Here is a 19,682-nt window from a genome sequence, read left to right on the forward strand (position 1 = left end):
TGATTTATTTGGTTTAATCAGAGGATAATTACTTTACAATATTATGATGGTTTTTGCCATACATCAACATATTCTTGCTTCTTTTTGTTAACCTGAATCTTTTGTTTCATATTAAAGGGTCTATTTTTAACGAAAGAAAGTCTCGAGAAAGGAAAGCATTCAGTATAAGCATGAATCCCACAGGTACACTAGAGATTTAACTGAAACTAAAACCTCAGTTACCTACTCCCACTCTCACCCTGTCCAATAAATCAAGATATTTGAGTGAGATATTTGGGAAGGGTTTCATATTATCAGGAATAACTGTGCACTGACAATAATATTGAAACACTATTTCTCGCTCATATTTAATGTGAGTCTTCCACTTTTGAGGTGTAATTAGATGTTTGGAGCTGGGATCGGGCAACAGGAAAGGGAGGCTCTTTCCAGGAAATTGGTTCCAGGGCCCAGGATACAAATTGATGCTTCTAACACCCACATAACCGTGTGTTCTCCTCTCTTTGTATTTCGTTACAAGCCTTATAAATGATCATTATGGGAAAAGACATCTTGAGGTAAATTGCACAGAACATTTGAATATACTTGCCTCCTGTAGAATCATTGTAAGATTCAAATTTTAGTAACACCACTTAACTTCTGTGGTATCTATAAGGTAAATCTGGATTCTAGCAGCAGCTCCTTTATGTTAACATTACCAGATAATGTTATGTTACAGCAATTTAGATTTAATCAGATGCATTCACTTCAGTTCAGAGCCAAATGTTTTTCGTCTGGGTTTATCTGTTGTCATATCAAATATTCAGTGATTTTTTTTTCCCATCTTCTTGCCATTGCCAAGACAGAAATGTATAGAAATGAACATTATGGGTATGAATGATGTGTAACTTAATTTAGTATGCATAATCGATGCATATTCTAAATGATGTTTTAATGTACTGTAAAAATAGCATTTGTTATTTAAAGTATCAAGTACCTGGAGGAAAAATACATTTTATGCCTTATAATGAAATACAGAAAGAGTCAGCAGTAAATATTCAAACATATTCAATGTAGTTAAAGTTATTTATAATTTTACATTATGCATCCCCAGAGATTTAGAAAGTAATGTTTCCACATTTATATTATTGCACTGTTGAAGAAAATAAAATTATAAATACATATCTTAACTCATCTGCATATTTTAATTCTCTAGAATAAACGGCAAGTTTTTTTCTTAAATGGAAATTTTTTTTTAAAAGTCCAATTGACAAAACTGAAAGAGATGGTTTAAAAAGCACTATATAGTAACATTCTTTTTGCTGAGTGATCAAATGTAAATAGTTTATTTATGTCTATGCTATGATATCAAACAAATGTGTATCATCACATTTGACTGACATCTAGCTATATCCAGAATTGAAAATAATTATATTTGAGAAGGTGTAATATAACTGCACTGTGGTTACATTACATTTTCTCAAAAGCATAGTAAACCTGAAACTATTAAATTTCATGACTGTGGAAATTTTGGATACCTTTTGGTTCAGACACTAGCATTATTTTACAGAAAATTGTGTGTATATAGTTTTCCTGACTGCGATTAGTGTACTTTTCTTCATAATTAAGTTGGACACTGTCATTCACTGCTTAAACCTAATGTAAAATGAGTGAAATAATTTTTGTTTGGTTGAGTTTTATTTAAAAATATAGACGCTGTGTCTTCCTCACGTATTTAGGAATATCTAAGAAATCGATGAATAAATTAACAAAATAGTTACATCAATTCTCAGCCCCAAATGTTCAGAACTTATTTGGTTTTACCTAGGTCAGTAGCTTAGAAATTTTTGTCACTGTCATTTTCTGTCAATTTGTGAAATCTGAGGACTCCATGAATTATTGTTGCTGATTTTCTATAGCTAATTTTCTCACTGACTATGTTCCATGATATTCTATTGTCCTTGAGTTAATCTTAGATTAATAGTAAGAGGACAGTTTAGAAATAGAGGATAGGGAACAGAGGGACCATTTAGGGTTCTTTAGACCCTCTTAAGGGCTTCCCTCCCCTCATAGCTCAGTCGGTAAAGAATCTGCCTGCAATGCTGGAGACCTGGGTTTGATTCCTGGGTCGGGAAGATCCCCTGGAGAAGGAAGTGGCAATCCACTCCAGTACTCTTGCCTGGAAAATCCCATGGAGAGAGGAGCCTGGTGGGCTACAGTCCATGGGGTCGCAAGAGTTGGACATGACTTAGTGAGTAAACCACCACCACCACCAGACCCTCTTAAAAACTTGTGTTCTTGTTCATGCAAAGTGAACCCTCCACTCTAACTTACTCTTGCCATACAGTCAACTCCACAACTATAGTTGGAGTTCTCTGAAATATACCATATGATCCATATTAATGCTATTTAGTCTCTACGTCTTGTCTGACTCTGTGACCCCCATGGACTATAACCTGTCGGGCTCCTCTGTCCATGGGGTTCTCCAGGCAAGGATACTGGAGTGGGCTGCCATTTCCTTCTCTAGGGGATCTTCCTGACCCAGGGGATGAACCCAGGTCTCCTACTTGGTAGGCAGGTTCCTTACCAGTGGGTCATCTGGGAAGCCCGATTAATATTAAAAACTAATATTGAATGTATATTAAGTTCCAGGAATTTTTCTAAGAATGCATTCAAGGTTACAAAGTTAGTGAGTGCCAAAATTAGGATTTAAACCCAATTTTGTCCCTACTCTTCTTTGTTAAGAAAGACAGAAAGGATTATCACAAATCATATCATTAGCATCATATGCTGCTAGAAAAACAATATTAATTTGTTGTTCTTAAGTTTGGGCACTATTCTCACCACATATCAAGAGAGACCTGGCATTATACTGTTTCTCCATCTACTTATACCCTCCAACAGTGGAAAGAAAAAAAAATGAGTTTTAAAGGTCTGGTATTAATGTTATTCTACCAACTCATTTGATACAATCCTAAAATGGCCTTTTGATGGGAATTATAGGAGATGGTTTGAGAGTTAGGATCAAGAAGTCATACTAACAGATAAAAGGAGGCGGTCAGTTTGCCTCCGTCTGTGCATGTGCGTATCATGCCCAGTTTTTAAAAGACTGAGATAGTCTTAAAGTTTCTTGAATTCATGAAAGACTCCACATGTGTGTGGACTTAATAATGTTAAACCTAGAGAAGATATTTTGTATCCTGATAGACATTGAAGGCTGAAGTCAATGATACAGAAATTACAGGCGATGGTACTAAATGTATATAATGAATGGAATCATTATCAAAATAAAGAATGGGACTGGGATCACTCTATGTCCCAGGTGGCACTCGTGGTAAAGAATCTGCTTGCCAATGCTGGAGATGTAAGAGACACTGGTTTGATCCATGGGTCGGGAAGATCCCCTGGAGGAGGGCATGGTAATCCACTCCAGTATTATTGCCTGGAGAACCCCTAGACAGAGGAGCCTGGAGGGCTACAATTCATGGGGTTGCAGAGTCAGACACAGCTGAAGCAGCTGAGCACACGCACATACCAGATCTGCTAGTCAAAGCATTTCGTGTACCAGTCCTTACACTAGTGTGAGCAGGATCATCTGGGAGCTTGTTAAAAGGCAGCTTCTTAGGCCTTTTGAATTTTGATCTGCACATTAACAATTTCCTCATGTGATTTGCATACACATGAAAGTCTGGGGAGGGCTAGTCTAGAAAACAATAAAAACTGCTTGTGTATAATAGTACAATTATTCCTGGCTGCTTTCCCAGGATATGCTACCTACACTGATGTGGGAGAAAAGAATTGTTTAACTTCTATGAACTAGACCTGCTTCATTTAATAATGAGATTTCCAGGTGGATAGTCAACTTAGGTCTCAAAGACAGAAGAAAAGATAAAAATGTTTAAATGTAAAGTTTATTTGCAGAGATCAATCTTTACATCCTGGTGTTTGAGCAGCATGAAAATCATTGTCAATAATCATGAAGGAAGATAAAACTCAAAGCTCAAAATAAGTGGAAAACAGCAGGCTGGCATGTGGTGTGAGCAGTCTGACACAGACAGAAGCAGAATGAATGAAGAAACAAGATTGGGGGAGGAGATGGTTTCAGGTGGGTCAGGGCTGAGGTGATTTCACCCTAATGCCTTGAAAAAGAGAAAGATTTTATCAACTACACGACAAATATGCAAAAATGGAGAGCTTACTGATTCATTAGTTTTTAAAATACTGACTACTAGTTATATTTGCATATGTAGATAAAAATGTGAATGTGATATAAACTTAGATCTAACCATAATTAATACCTGAGTGTTGCCAGGGCACAGATTATCTTTGTTTTACTACTTTCCCTCCAACACAGTTCTATAAGTAGCTGCAGACTGGATGAATTACTGAACATATTTTTTTTTAAACTACAATGTTGTCCTCAGGGTCAGTGATATAGGAGAGATCTCTAGGGAAAAACAGCATGTTTTATTTGCGTTTCTTTTTGTGTTTTCTTTGTAAATGATTAAATACCTTTGCTTGAGAGTTAATGCTAACTGGAAATATGAAAACAACACACTGCATTCAAGATTTGGATTATTAATAGCTCAAGTCATAAGGATAGATATGGTTTATCTCTTCTGTTTACTGTGGATATGGCATGTCACAAGTTATCATTATTATTATTAGTTTCATTCCTGCAAAAACCAACAATAATAACAGTGAACACTGCTGAGAACTTACTGGGCTAAGTGAGGTTTAAATGAAAACTCTACGTTCTATGAAGTAGTTTCTATGATAAACACCCTTTAACAGGTAAGGAAAATAATACTCAGCTATTAAAGAATACTGATAGGATATAAACCCATAAGGGGGTTATGCTCATGATATGGTACAATGCCTGTGTACAAGAAAAAAAAGTATATAGGAATTCCTTGAAAATAATATACTGAAAATGGTCGAAAACATTTTGTCTCTAGACTGGTACCTTGAAATATTATTACCAGTAGGACAGTTGCATCAACAATATGAATGTTGATAAGTGAATCTTGATTTTTATTCTAGCATTTAAGTAGTGCTGATTTTTATAATCTCTACTTTAGAAGAAAAATCCCTTTTTTTCTCTTTCATTCTATCACAGTTTCTTGACCATGACAAGTCAGAGGTTAAACCCCCAGTCCCTAGGCATTTTACATTGGGTGAAGGGAGACTTTCCAACTTATAGGAAATTACAAAAGAATTTGGTATATTCCCAAATGGAAGAACTAAGCTTATTAAAACTAAACATTTTACACAAGCTTTGAAACTTTTCATTGTGATGGATTATCATTATGCCCCAGCATGCAAACATTTCTTTTGTGCTTTACAAATAGCAGAAGTCTTGGAAATTAATGCATATAATGAATGGAATGACTACAATAACGGGTCATTCACCTGCAAAGTGACTAAAAGTTACGGATTTTCTGTAAGGAGATAAATTTAAAATTTCTGTCAAGTCAAATGTCTCTGGTGTTTTGTTCTCCAATATAATGGAATTCATTTTTGTAATCCTTTTAAAGGTACACAAGTGTAGCTATAGCAACATGAGGGGAGATCAGCTTCCTGAAGCACACGCTGAACTGTAACCAGGCAGATGCATATTTTTTTGAGAGCTGTTGTGCATCTGAAATAAGGAATCAGTTTTGAGTTGCAATTTCACTTTCCTTAAATTAGAATATCACTATCATATTTTAGTATGGAAAATTTGTCAAATTACCATAGCACTATGAAAGTATCTTCTATATTTAGGTTCTTGCCTTCCAGTTTTTAATATTATGTGACCATATAGTTGTACCTATAAGTAAACTAGTCACTGAACACATAACAGAAGAGTGTCGGATACTCATGCCAAGATTTTTGTCCTTGGGTTCATATCACAAATGTTTTTCACAACCAAATTTGCAAAACAAATGATGCAAAATTGTTTCTAGAAAGATAAAAAGCAAAAGAAAGCTGGATGAATGGTGGAACTGAAATTGAAATTCCAATCCTTTGGCCACCTGATGCAAATGACTGCCTCAAATTGGAAAAGACCCTGATGCTGGGAGGGATTGAAGGCAGGAGAAGAAGGGGCTGACAGAGGAGAGATGGTTGGATAATGTCGCCAACTTGATAGACATGAGTTTGAGCAAGCTGCGGGAGTTGGTGATGGACAAGGAAACCTGGTCCTGCAGTCCATGGGGTCACAAAGAGTCACACATGACTGAGCGACTGAACTGAACTGAAGTTAGAAAGTTAAGGGAGAAAATAGAAAAATACAGATCTGAACTGAAGGTGCTTCCCTACTAATCTTTATTTGGTTTAATATCCTTTAGTATAAAGCCAAAGGTTCCCCTCTCAAAGTTTTGAAAATAGAGAAGCGCATGATAGAATGTACTGTGCATATACCTATCCATCATGCCAAGATAATAACTGATGTCAATTTAGTACTTTTAATATAATTCTAAAGCTTGTTGAAAATTATATTGTTGCTGTCATTGAGTCCCTCAATTGTGTTCGACGCTTTGTGACCGCATGGACTGCAGCATGCCAGGCCTTCCTGTCCTTCACTATCTCCTGGAGTTTGCTCACACTCATGTCCATTGAGTCAGTGATGCCAAGCAACTTTGTATAGTCTGTTGAAAAACAACTACTTTATTAATTTGAGTATATGAGCTGTGTCATTGTATGAATAATATCTCTTAAAAGTCCTCCTGGATGCTACATCATGCTCACCTCTAACTTAGAAGAAATTTACCGCTGCTTCTCATTTGGGTATTTAAACCTCAAAGGAGATAAACTCATTTGCACTGTTTCAGATTGTATTCTTTGTATTAGCACACATTTTTAACAGTCTTTTTTAGAGCAGTTTCAGATCCACAACCAAATTGAGAGAACACTATAGATATTTCTATGCCCCCCTCCCCCACACACAGGTGCGTAACCTCCCCCATTATAAATATAACTCACCAGAGTGCTGCATTTCTGACAGTTGATGGACCTGCATTGACACATCATTATCAACCAACATCCATGGTTTGTTCGGATTCATCCTTGGTGTCATACAGTCTATAGGTTCGGGCAAATGTGTAGTGATGTATATCCATCATTAACAGTATTTTCAGTGCTCTAAAAATCATCTCTGCTCTGCCTATTTGCCCTTTCACATCCCCTCCACCCCTGGCAATCACTTATCTGTTTACTGTATCTGTGATTTTGCCTTCCCTCGGATGTCATATAATTTGAATTATTCAATATGTAGCCCTTTTAGTTGGGCTGCTTTCATTTAGCTCTTTGTATTTACATTCCCTCCATGTCTTTGTGGCTTAATCATTCATTTATTTTTAACTCTAAATGATATTCCATTGTCTGGGTGGCCTAAAGTTTGTGCATCCATATGCCTATGAAGAACATCTTGGCTGCTTTCAGGTTTTGTCAGTTATGAATAAAGTTGTCACATACATTCATGTGGGAAGTTTTCATGTCAGCTTAAGTTTTTATTTCCTTTGGGAAAATGGATAAATATCAAGGAACCTGGCTGTTGGACTGTATGGTAAGAATGTTTGGTTTTGTAAGCAACCATCAGGCTGTCTTCCATAATGGCTGGATTATTTTTCATTCTCACCAGCATTGTATGATAATTCCTGGTGCCCATCCTTGTCAGCATTTAGCACTGTCAGTATTCTGAATTTAGGCCATTGGGATAGGTATGTAAAGTGGTATCTGATGGTTGTTTTAATTTGCATTTCCCTGTTGACCTAGCATGGGGATCATCTTTGCTTATGCTTATTTGTCATCTGTACATCTTCTTTTGAAGTATCTGTTAACGCCTTTGAACCATTTTTGAATTGGGTTGTCTCTTACCAAGTTTTAGTTCTATATATGTGCGTTTTGGGTAAAAATTTGTGATCATATATATCTTTGGCAAATATTTTCTCAGGCTATGTCTTGTCTTCTAATTCTAGACATTGTTTTTCAGAGAGTATGAGATCTGAATTTTCACAAAGTCCCAGATTCTTTATTTCTGTCATTCAAAAACTTTTTGATAAAGAATGTATTTGACACCAAAGTCTCCATTTCCCAACTTACTTGGTAACAGAGCACCTGCCCTCCTTACTTGAAGGGAATTGTTAAACATTTTAAAAGATATTTCTAGGTTCTTTCGATGATACTCAAATGTTCTACTTGTCTCTATCTTCTCATCATCTGTTATTCAAATTACTTCTCCTCAGTCTAAATACTTAAACCTTCATTGAGAAAATAGTAGCTCTCCAAAATGTACTTAGCTATGATTACTGTTACCATTAATTTTAGAAGAACATAGAGAAAATATTTGGGTTTGGCTAGGGGAATAAATATAGAAATAAATACAAAAGGAAACCTCTGACTCTTTTGTTAATAAGACATACAAGATTAAAACCTACACATAACGTCTCTTCAGATCTTAAAGGATTGTCTTCTAATAGATGATTTTAATGCTTAGCATATATAATCATGTTCTTCACTACTATATGATAATGTAAATTATCAGAGTTTACTATTATTGCAAGGTTGATATGAGCCTAAGACTCAGGTCCACTGAAGAGACTTGTTTTCATTGCATTCATTCCAAATCCGCTAGAATGAAATTATCCATCAGTCTACACAGCCAGTCCTGTGCAGCCCAGAGAATATGTGGTGAATTCTCTCCTGCGTAGGATGCAGGTTAACTGGGTCTCCCCAACCTCAGCGATTTTTAAGGATTTCCTGTTCCTGGTAGCTTTAAATTAGAAGTGCTCAGCACCGCAGGAGAATGAGGGAGTCTATAGATTTAAACTGCTCTGTGTTTTCCCAAGCCTAGGCCTTGCTTTTATTATCTACCTGGAGTTTTTTGCTCTGGGTTTCACTTGTTTATCCATAAAAGACAATGTCAAGCAGAGACTAAGGTTTATGCAACTGAAACTTAAAATCATGCATGTAACCTAACAGAAGTGTATCCACATAAGAAAAGAATTTTGAACCTCAGGATTCCTGAGTGCTTTTGTCACTGAAAGAAATGTGCTCTTGGCTTTCAGAATTTAGAGAAACCCATTACAGACATCAATTCAAGGGGCTCAAATGTGAAATTATGTGTAAAATACTATGCTGGGTTTTATGAAAATCACAAAATGAGTCTGTATTCATTATATGGTCATTACTTCAAGCAAAAGTTTTTTTTTTTTTTTTTTTTTTTTGTAGCATACACTTTAGCAAATTTTTCCTGATACTTGTTTCAGGTATCATACTTAAATGAATACATCATTGAATATAATTCTCATAATAACTATTTTGTGGTACTGTTACTCACATAAGAATAAAAAGGAGGCAAAAAAGGTTAAATAACTCACCAGATGCCTTAGCTTGTAGCATAAAAGATTTTCACTAAAGTGTATATGGGCATTAAGCCTGTACTTTTACATACAACATTTTTCTAGCTTCAGGGCCCTGACTATTGGGTTGGAAAGGCAAGCATGAAGAAGCTGAACTAAAATATAGATAAAACCAATGCCCAAAAAATGAGAAAATAGAGTGGAAACATTGATAAGGAGCAATTAATTTGGTATTAAGTAGGAAGAGCTGAAAAATACTGGAGAAAAGTCAGTCTTTTGTGTTTGACCTTGATGTGTGAATAGAATCGCTTTGGCTACAAATGTACCTGGGAGCAATGTTAGTTGAAGACAGGACAGAAAGAGAGAGAGAAGTTCACAGGTATCACTGGTATCTGATAATGGCAAGACTGAAAACATCAGGAAATAAAAATTACACATGGCTTCTCCCAGGAATGATGAGTAAACAGGAGTGGATATGTAGAGGAAGATGGGCTATATTGATATTTTGTTCAGTGGTTTTGGAGTGCTGAATGCCAAGTTAAAACATAAGCAGTACATTTTTGAAAGACCCTTTTTGAAGTTCAGTTGTGTGTATCTCAATGGTCACAATAAATAGAATCAAATAATAGTTGACTAGGTTTTAATTTTTGGCAACTTTTCCCTCTATTTTATTGAATTCCCTGCCATAGAGACAGCCTGAGAAAGAAGGTGAGAGAGTGAGAAAAATTAAGACATAGGTTGTGTGGTGGCACCTGAGACAAGAATGGGTTCATTCTTCATGTTCCAAATGTCGGGGACCTTGAGGAGTATGTATGACATTATCAATTAATGTTTTCTCTTTTGAATTTTAACATGAAAATTTTGGTGTTAATATTCCTTTCTTGTAACAGATATGATATAACCTCTTCCACTTCCATCCTATTTCCTAGAGCTCAAACTGTGGCCCCGTACTTATGACTAGAGAAGAATGCCTATCTTTTATACCACTTTTGTATATTAAATTGACTATTGTATATTCATGCTGTTCAAACAAAACCCAGAGCTAATAGTAGGATTTAGATTAATTCTGAACTAATATGTATCAAACATCATTTGAACTTAGTTTGAGAAATATTTATTGACATCTAGCTTTTTAGAAGCCCAAAATATGACTTAAATGTATAATACCTATCTTCTGAGTTATCCTCACCAGTCATTTTTGTTGCTTTGTTTTATGCCTACTGAAAGAGAAAAAGTCATACTCAAAATGAGAAAATTGTTGTGCATTATTTGCTAAATATGAATATATTTCACTTAAATTTAGTAATTGCACTTAAAATTTGGAATAGGAATTTTTAGGTTTTAGGTTGTATTTTAATCAGTAACACTAAAAGTATAAATATGTGAATAATCTATTTTAGTAATAAATACTAAAAATATTTTGGTAATGCAATATTTAGAAATATATTAATCTTTTGATAACTGAAAACTAAGTAGAATTAAATACTGTGAATTTATATATCATTTACTTATGAGTTTTAATATACTCAGACAAGTGTAATATACTAATCTTGGGTCCATTATTACATTTGAATTCCTTCAGATATACTGATTACTTTTTATCATTAAAAAAATCCTCTAATCAGAAAGAAACATTATTAACATGTTAGTACTTTAGGCATGTTTGATATCTTGTTGGAAGACTTTTCCCACTTTCCCCACACAACTATGGGGAAGATATAGTATGAATCATTTTGTAATTTGATACCACAAGGAAAGGGGAAGCTAGTAGAGAAATAAAGATGTAAACTTAGAAATTTTTTGGATTTGGTCAGGATAATAACTTCAGATAGTTGTTCTTCAAGTCTGATCCCTACTTAGCCTTCATTCTCGAATCTTTCTTCTTTACTCACAATTTATTCTGCAGTCCTGTTGCATTACCTATGGTTCTCTGAATAATTTGATAGCTGGATTTTCCCACTGCCTCTGCTCCTCAGGTGCTTAGCTATGCTCCTCCCTGCTATGGAATCTCCATCACCTTCCAGGGCCTTACACATAGTATAGGTTGTAGGGAAGTTTGCTTAAAAAAGAAATTAGATGAAACACAATAATGAAATACCAATATCTCATGAACTTTAGATCAACAGTATCAGTTGCCAAAGTGAACATATTGGAGAAACATGGCAAAATCCCAAGCAAGTGTTAGCCAAGAGAGTAAACAATTTGAATGTGGTTTAAATCTTATCTTGTTGGTGACTGCAAGGAGCAAAGTTGCTATTTTTTTTTTTTTTTTAACATTGGAAGGTAATTGTTGCTGAGATGCTGCTCGATTTTACTTAAATCACCTGTCGCAGCATAGCAACTGGATAGGTATAGCTTGATGGATTGGTTTATTATGGTTAAATTGAGCATGGAACAATCTAAATTGATGACTAAAGAGACAAAATCCTGAACCATCCATGCCTTGGCTGTTTCAATTCAGTTCTATACCCACCTAAAGCCAAAACAGGAGAGAAAAGTACAGATTTTATAAGCATTTCTGAACCCTTTCAACACAGCTTTGTTAGAAAATAGAACACAGAGATTTTTTCAATGACCAGATAAAAAACAAATGTGACAACTGACAGTATATATTATCCTATAAAACATCTCAGACTATATTATTTTTTGTTTTCATTTTATTTGTCATAAATCTATTAGAAGGATTTTTATAGTTTTTTTTTTTTTTTTCATTTTTATGTTAAACATTTCTTGTTATGGGGAATTGGACTTGCTCCATATCCTTGACTCAGGAATTTTTGTACTTAGTCATAGAGCTCTCCATATAACTATGCTGATGTTATTTTTGATTTTTGTTTTCTTTTGCCAGTTTTGCTTTCATTCCAGGAGATGGACTTTGCTAAATGCAGCGCAGTTTTCCTTGTTTGAATTTGACTTCTAGTACTGGATAATTTGCTCTTCCCTCTTCACATAAGCCAGATCAAATATTAATAGATAATTCACATCTATGCCAGAGGTCTCCATTTTCTATATAGGAATGTAATAACTCAGTTGATTTTTCTGAGAACCAGAGAGAATTACAGTTTGGAAACCATGTCTTATGATTCTCTTTCATATTATATACCAAGACAAAAAGCAGAGCTAGGAATTCTTAAATTATTCTTGCTTTATTAAAGAGCACTATGTTTTTGATTTTAGACAATGGAAAAAGCATATTTTAATGAAAAAAATAAAACTAAAAACAATTACTACCCTATTCAAGCACCCAAGCCTAAACAGTATTTATATTTTTATGAATATACTTGTAGTTTCTAATTTCTGTACAAATACATACTTTCCTATAGTTTCCTTTGGTTGTGTTTTATAAAATTAGATTTTGTAATTTTAGTTTTTAATCTAATATTTTTAAAGTTGTATTTACATTTTCACATCAGTAATTATTCTCCAGCCTCACTTTAATGGTTGCATGATACTGCCTCTTAATATGAATATTTAATTTAGCTATTTTCCTATATAAATTTTATCTTTGATTTTCCAATATTAGGTATATTTTAATAACAAACACTTGTCATCGAATTGTGAATATTTTCATGAATATTTCCTAGAAAATTTTTAAAACTAAAATTTCTCAATATGAGGCAGGCTTTTCTCTACACATTCAAATGTAGAATTTGTTTCTTATTTCAATGGGCTTCCCTGGTGGCTCAGAGGCTAAAGCGTCTGTCTCCAATGCAGGAGACCCAGGTTCGATCCCTGGGTTGGGAAGATCCCCTGGAGAAGGAAATAGTAACTCACTCCAGTATTCTTGCCTGGAGAATCCCATGGACAGAGAAGCCTGGTAGGCTACAGTTCACGGGGTCACAAAGAATTGGATACGACTGAGTGATTTCACTTTCACTTTACTTTCACTTTCTCTACACATTCAAATGTAGGATTTATTTCTTATTTCAGTATAACCTAGAAGGCTGACAATAAGAAAGCTACTTCAAAATTTTGAGAAGCATTTTGTAGTACAAGAAGACGTTGCAAAAAAAAAATAAATTAAAAAAAAAAAAGAAGACATTGCAAGTCAATCAGTTAGTTTTACATGTTAGTAAGTATATTGCAAAATATTAAGAAGAGTTTGTCCTAGGAATTCACTTAACATCTGATAAACAGACCATGGAAAATCCATATAAAAGTTTCTTTTAATTCAGTTTTTGGCAATAGCCATCATTTATGCATATAGTGTTACTTATTCATGTATTTATTAAGACTGACAGTGTTGGCACCCAGCTAATTATGGTCTGTGGTCACAGGACATGGGTTATGCATATCTTCTGCATTAGAAAGCTATAATACAGAGCAGCCTTGGAACCTTAATGAAGAGATGATTAGTATTCTCCTAGCTCCTCTGTTTTGGGAGGGTGTGGAACCGTTTTCATATGGTGGCTGCATAGTTGGTTTCCCCCCAGTGCCCCCACATGCTTGGCCCGAGAAAACTCTCAAAGATCCTACCTTTTTATTGTCTCTGAACAAGGCTATTCGCAGTTAGATAAATGTTACACAAGTGACAAAAATGAGTTTTCTTAGCATTCTGGAATTGGGATAACATTTAAGCAACAGTCTGACTTGCTTAAATACAGTCCTGACGAGATGTTCAAAATAATATTTAAAATTTAGGATACGAAGTGTTCATTAGAGGGCTCGATAAACCATCGCCTTCTTTTGCTCAGTTCTCTCCTGGCCAGAAGGCCTAATTAACTCCTGGTTGCAGTGGCCCCAGAGGCAGGACTGCTCTGGAGAGGATAAACCTCACTAAAGCAGGAACTGAGACTCATTAGCTTTTAAACTGCTATTCAGACTCGATTTCCATTGAATACGGGCATATTTATGATAAAGAGTAAAAATGTTTACCTTATGTTCATATCTAATTAGCCTAATGGCTTTTATATCAACATGGTTTATTCCTTATATTTCTTAGGCGAAGAAATGGCCATAGAGACCTACTGTTTCTTTATTACTGTTAAGTGTTCTTACTTGCGATGAAACGGTCCCTCTCCTGCAAATGCCCTTGGCTATTGCATTTATTAAACAGTCATTGACAGGAAAATGAATGAATTAAAAGATACTCAAGTAAGCTCTAACCTTTCAATCCTATCTATATAGCCCTCTGCCTTAGAAATAATTCCAATAGGTTCCTTACAGCGTAGTTATGATGATTCTGTTTCCCTTAAACATTTTTCCCCAGTAAGTCGTTTATCATTAATGAAGGTGTACCTTATAATCCCCACTAACCTGAGCAGTTGATGAATAAACATGAACAATCCACCTCTTTGCCAGCACTGCACCCATTTTAACAAGGAGGAGTTCATTTAGCACCTGGAGCTCAAAAGTCAATGAATTCTAGGACATATGTAAACAAGCCGAGTGGACCTGTGCCTCAAACAGGGAGTGGGTGGTAGGTGTTAAAAAAAAAATTGCTGGAAGGGCATTACATGTCAATTTTTTACACGAAATACAGCCTGAAAAAAACTTACGTTCAAGTCAGATCTCAACCTACAGCAATTGCAAAGCTGTAGGTTGCAAAACAGCAATTTGCAAATCTCTCTGTTAGTTTCTTTCAAATTCCCTGATTACCATGAACTGATCTTACTGATTCATCTGTGCTTTTTGTTTTTTTTTTTCCCATCTATGTCTTTTTAAAATTTATCTCAGAACATCCTAAGCTCTGTCTACAGTCACATCCTTCATTTCCAAATCTAAATCTAACGACTTAGTGGTAAAAATCATACTTGTATTTCCTTTTTTATTTAAAAACCCATATATTCTGATTTATGTTTCTGACCCTCCATATATATTGTATCCCTCACAAACTTCAAAACGTTTTACTAATTATTCAATATCACAGGGAAGGAATATATTCCCTTCTTGGTTCTTTGGCTGGTCTAAAAATTGAATTGACCCAAGACAGACTAACAGGAGGAAAAAAATAGCTTAATTTTATACTTAGGGAATACCACAAAACGTGAGACCCAAGGGCAAGTCAGGCCGCTGAAGTTGGTTTGCCATTTGTGCAAGAAGTGGGATGGGGGCCTGGGGCTTCAGAAGGGAGGAAGGAGATTCTTAGGAAGATCAGGGCAAATGATTGGTGTTAGATATTTACCTAGCTATGCAGTTAAGTCTTTCACATGATAAGAATTACCTCAGGTAGTAGCTCTCTTTCTGGAGCAAACCCTCTACTGAAATTATTTTAACCAGTTAAAGGGGAGGTAACAGTTTTTCAAGTTTGCTCTATTGATTGCTACAGCTCAAAAGAATCCACCTTCCAAAGTAGCACATTTGGGGTGGCATACTCTGCTTGCCGTCAATATGAAAAATTATATTGAACAAACCCGTTCAATAGTATGACTCAAGTTCTTAGGATCTTATTCATTTTTTGCGCCTCTGAGTTTGCATACATTTAGCTTCCTGAAATCCATGGGAATTTTATTAGCTTTGCTCATGTGTGGATAGATATGTTGATGTGTCCTTTTTTTACCCACATTTTTTGTTCACTCTGATAGTTGACCATGCAAAATGCATTTTAATTTCCATATATTTAGTTAAAATTTTAACTTTTTAAATTTTTATTTCCCTTAAGATATTTTTTTCTATGCATTTCATGTACCCAATATCTACCTAATAAATGCCTGCCTTGTTGCTACTTCTGTGTTAACATTTAATATAACTTGCAGATATTTAAGAACCCAAGAAAATTCATAAAGTAGAAGCAGTTGATTTTTCGAGAAATGGCTTATTCTCAGCTGAGTTTATACTATATTTGCTATACAGTTCATACTTACACTTTATTTCTGGAAACAGATTTCTTACTCCATCACCTCCTCACTCTCAATCTAGTTGAATAGTTTCTTGTGAAATAAGTGCTCTTAAGAGGCTTGCTCAATAGCTCAGCAGGAAAAGAATCCATCTGCAACACAGGAAACGTGGGTTCTATCCTTGGATCAGGAAGATCCCCTGGAGAAGGACAGGGCAACCCACTCCAGTATTCTTGCTTGGGAAATCCCATGGACAGAGGAGCTGGCGAGGCTACAGTCCATGGGGTTGCAAAGAGTTGGACATGACTGAGCAATTGAGCAAAGCTATTAAGGGATAGGAAAGCACATAGAGATGGGGAAGCGCAGATTTTGCACATGACATGGTGACTGTCCTTTACCTCAGCCACCAGCTGCTCATTGCGTTTCTTAGGAAGGAGGGGACTGCAGGTGAAAATGAAACAAAACAAGCACAGGGGGCAGTTCATTTCACTAGCATGCTGTGTCTGAATCTGCTCGCATGCTATAACCAGGATTCTAGAGTGGGTCGATTGAAAAAAAGATATTTATTTCTTACACTTCTGGAGGCTGGGAAGTCTAAGACCAAGGTCCTGGCAGACTTGGTGTTCGGTGAGGAAGCCCCCTCTTTGGGTTGTGTTCTCACGTGGCAGCAGGGTTGAGATGGCTCCCTGGGGTGTCTGTTTTCTAAGGGCACTAATCCCAGAGTATTCCACCTAATCACTTCACAAAGGCCACAGCTGCTAATTCCATCACATGAGGTGTTCAGGATTTCAGCATATTAATTCTGGTGAAATACAAACATTCATTCCATAATACACTGGAAGCCTTTTTGAGCACAAGGGCCGTTGCTTTGCTCCCATCTAACAGAACATAAGGAAAACTGCGGGGAATATAATTTTCATGGTAGTATGTGACATGGTTTCCATCTATGGAGAAAATACAATTTGATAACTTCAGTGGTAATGCTATGCTATTCTTGCAGCTTTTAGTGGGTGAGAGGCCACATACCAAGGGAAGACAAGTGTGGTGGCTCCAGGAGCCTCAAGTGAAGGAGGCTGAACTGTAGTAGTAATTTCCTAGGACTGCTATCATAAATTACCACCAGCTTAGAATAAGACATTGATTCTCAAATTTCCTGAGGACAGAAGTCCACAGTGAAGATGTTGTCAAGGTTGAGTCCTTCCTGGAAGCTCAGAGGGAAAACCTCTTCTGTGTCTTTCTCATAGCTTCTAGTGGTTGCTGGCAGTCCTTGGCTTGCAGACCCAGCACTCCAGTCCCTGCGTCTGTTGCCAAATGGTGCTGTCTTTGTATCTGCGTGTCATTGTGTCCGTTTTCTCTTTCGGCACCTGTCATTGGATTAAGGGCCACCCTAATCCAAGATGAACTCAACTTGATTGCATCTGCAAAGACCCTATTTTCAAAGAAGGCCACATTCATAGGTGCTAGGGGTTAGGACTTCAGCATGTATTTGCAGAAGAGAGGGACCCCAATTCAAACCACAGTAGGAATGCAGAGGAAATATTTCACTGTTGAACAAGTCAGGAGAATCTATAGCAGTATTCACTACTGTGGGGGCAAACAGTAGAGATTTCATGGAAGAGCTGCAGGAAACCTTTATTTTCATCTACTTTGGGAGAGAGTGATCATGATTTGAGGGAGATAATATATTATGTTGAACTTCATGAGGTCACAAGTTTGATGAGCCAAAACAAGTTTAATACTGGTGATTTCTCATGACTCAACTTACTCACAGGTAAAATGAGAGTCAGAATTATTATGTATTAACAGTGTGGCCATTTCTTGACATCCCAATTGCCATTCTTAAATCACAAAAAAAAAAGAAAAAAAAATGACAATAGAGTTGCCTAAGGTAAATTGTTGCTTTTCATCTTTTTAGCTGATGTTTAAACTGACTCTAGATAATTTTAAGAGTTGTAAGCAAACTTAATTGTCATGTATACTCAATAGGTGTGTAAAAAACTGATTCTATTAGACAATATAATCTTTTCTGAGTTAGGTCTGATGTGAATAAATAGGCATTCACATCACAGGTTTATCTCATAGTAACCAAGAATAAAGCAAAGTGCGTTGAAAGGATTTAAAATCCTGCATAAGCCCATGAATTACCTTCAAACCTTTTTAGTGATGAACTAGATATCATTCTATTTATTTACCCTTAGGATTTGCATAGTGATTTTTTGCCTCTCAGCATTTATCTAGATCGAGCTGCATCAAATTTATTTCTGACTGCTTTCCCAATTTTTCAAAGTAATTTCTATTCTAATACTATGTTATAGAAACTGGCTGGCCCAACTGCTCTCCTCCTAGATTTGCATTGATATTGTTTTGAAATTTGTAATGTCATCTCAGACCTCACTTGATTTGATTGAATTAATTTAATTTTAGATCTCACCACACTATCTCTAGCCCCTTAAAATGTTATCACCAAAAATATTTTCGTATAGTAACTTAGATTTTTTTTATGTGGATTCACTCAGGAAAGAGTCAATGTAGCCAAGATCTGTTTTTGAAAAAGACTCCTTTGATGTTACTACTTAGGTTGATCACTTTAGTGAACACACCACTCATCCAAAATTCGTTGAAAAGCAATCGACAAGATGTAACTTGTAACTCTCTCAAAGGAGAGTTACTCTGATATTCAGAGGTGAATCTGTTTTGATTGTGCATCTTTTAAGCATTATTTAAAAACTTCTGAAGACATACGTGACCTAGAGAACAAAATTACACTAATAGAGACATTGTAGACAAAAAAAAGGTGAATGAAATTTCCCAACGATCAGAACATAAAATCCTATGTTAACAAACATAGAGTTCAACTGTATGTTTAACAGAAAAACTGACAAGTTTTTACTGAAAATTGAGACTCTCAGTGATACACTGATATTGAGTTGTTTCTCCTGAGGGTGGGAGAGGGGAAACATTTTGTTTAGAGTAGTGATAACCACTGCTTACTATGTGCGTTAAACATACATTTTATTTCTCTTTCAGTCACATATTCTGGCAGCTTGAAATGCACAACCAGGGGCAAGGAGTTTCATTAGGTAGTCGCTGGAGGCAACATAGACTGATGTTCATAAATAAGAGAAACTTTGTAATTCTGACCTCATCAGACTGCTAGAGATGAATGCAACTCCAGCAATGGCTCTGATTTCTTTTCAGCTGATGTTCATCTCTGAGACATGTCTAGGAAACATCCTGAGTAGAAAAAAACTATTTCTGATGGAAAAGTTAGGCAAAATCCAAAGTTGAAATGGTTAAAGGGCTATCTTTATATCTTAAAATTTACACAGGTACTTTTGACTTATGACTTTTCCCTCAGTTTTTACCCTTAAGTTATATTGTAAATCACCATTACCTGTGCTACCTCCTATGTCTTTATAGAGCTGAGAGAATTTTTGGATATTCATATGCAGTTACTGCTTAAACAATGCGGAGGGTTGGGACCACTGATTGACCACAGTTGCAAATCAGTATATAACTTATATCTGGCCCTCCAAATGGGTGGTTCCACATCTAAAGATTTAGCAATAAAAATTTTTGTAATGTT

At 35.8% G+C, this 19,682-nt stretch overlaps 1 non-coding gene across 1 annotated transcript; it reads left to right on the forward strand.

The window, feature by feature from the left end:
* The first annotated feature begins 12,992 nt into the window (after positions 1–12,992).
* TRNAW-CCA (transfer RNA tryptophan (anticodon CCA)) lies at positions 12,993–13,064 on the forward strand. Its single transcript has one exon. It is a non-coding gene; the product is annotated as a tRNA-Trp (tRNA).
* The last annotated feature ends 6,618 nt before the right edge of the window (positions 13,065–19,682 follow it).

The sequence above is a fragment of the Muntiacus reevesi genome, chromosome 10 (assembly GCF_963930625.1).
Source record: "Muntiacus reevesi chromosome 10, mMunRee1.1, whole genome shotgun sequence".
In the NCBI taxonomy this organism is placed as follows: domain Eukaryota; kingdom Metazoa; phylum Chordata; class Mammalia; order Artiodactyla; family Cervidae; genus Muntiacus; species Muntiacus reevesi.